At 43.9% G+C, this 1,441-nt stretch overlaps 1 pseudogene; it reads right to left on the bottom strand.

Annotated features, from left to right (window-relative positions):
• Positions 1-540: 540 nt before the first annotated feature.
• On the bottom strand, positions 541-796 carry LOC116637211 (annotated as a pseudogene).
• Positions 797-1,441: the final 645 nt, after the last annotated feature.

The following is a 1,441-nucleotide window of genomic DNA, read 5'->3' as shown; positions in this document are numbered from 1 at the left end:
CTGACTTCCCGGAAATGAAATGAAGATGGCAGAATTATCCATCTGAAGATCCACAAGCTAAAAAAGGAGCTCTTTGGAGGGACACCATCTCCACGGTGACACTGAAGAGTCCGGATTGCCTGACATACTGGAAGCCATGTTTTGGGGTCAGGTTCCAACAGGTCTCTGGGTTTAAGGGAGTCAAGTCTATGGTGAAGACAGACAGGGAGAAGAGGACATAAAAAAATGAATTTTAGTTTTTTCTCACCACAAGGCGTTTCTGTCAAGGTGGCTAATGTGTGTCAACATCAAGGAAGCCCTCCTCCTGGGAGCCAAGAGGAAGTGTCTCAAAAGTAGAAGGGAAAGGTGTTTCCCCCCTGTATCAATCTAGCTTCGGAGATACTCTATTAGTAACGTATGTCCTTCCCCCAAAACAACTATGAAGTGTTCTGTGTGCTAACAAGATAGCTTTAAAAAAAGTTGAAACAAAACTCTGCATTTTTAGAAAACTTGATGAAAAAAAGTATTTCAGGCTGTACCGTCACGGCAAGTACACAGGTATCACTTGGCGTCTCCAGCGCCCTTGGCTTTCTGTGCCTGGTGTGTTTGGGCATCTCTGTTTCCTGCAGGGTTATTCCCATCCTTGACAGCATCAGTGTAACCCCCTTTCCCTTTGGGTACCTTCTCTCCCCTCTATGCAGGGGCCTTTTTAGGCTTGGACTCTGGTTCTGGAGGAACAGATTTAGCAGATAACATTGCAGAACTTCACCTTGGCTTTGTTACCTGGAGCCTCCCCTTCAGCCTTTCTCTTGGGCATGGGGACGACGGGGGGATGTAGGTGCCGGATGCAGAGATGCAGTGGTGCGGGCTTTGGTCAGTCTGGGGGGGTCGTTCTGGCCTCTTCTTCTTTACACTGCTCCCATCATCTTTGTCTTAATCATCTTTCATCTTAACACAGCATAGATGCTTTCAGTACAATGTGTTGCCCTGGTTAAAATAATGACCATTTTGTAGTTATAGGATTTTAATTTGAGAAAAAAGGAAGACAGGGCATGTAAATCACTCAGCATGTGGGCAGGAGTTTCTGGTGATAACATCAGAAATGTAGCCAACTTTTTCTCTTTCCAAGAACAAGGTCCAGAATCTTGGGACTCTGGTTTCCATTTAACAAACGAGGAACTTCCCTGGAGGTAATTCAGTGAGTTTGGTTTTACATCAAGGAATTACCTGGAATCTGGCTTTACCCAATCCCACATTAATTGTTCATGGTAAATACTGCTTGCCAACTTTCATCTTTGTTTATATTGGCTCTGATGATTCTGAATATGTATCACTCAATTCTTCAAGGTGAAACAGAGGGACCCCTTTCAACATTTAAGGTGAACTCCTCAGTTCTAAGTAACATCAGCCAATGGATTTTATATCTTGCCAATTCTCTAATACTTTATTCTTAATCCGCAGC

Source organism: Phoca vitulina, unplaced genomic scaffold (assembly GCF_004348235.1).
Source record: "Phoca vitulina isolate PV1807 unplaced genomic scaffold, GSC_HSeal_1.0 scaffold13, whole genome shotgun sequence".
Taxonomy (NCBI): Eukaryota; Metazoa; Chordata; class Mammalia; order Carnivora; family Phocidae; genus Phoca; species Phoca vitulina.
Note: the sequence above shows the minus strand (reverse complement) of the source record. Positions and strands in the feature narration are given on the sequence as shown.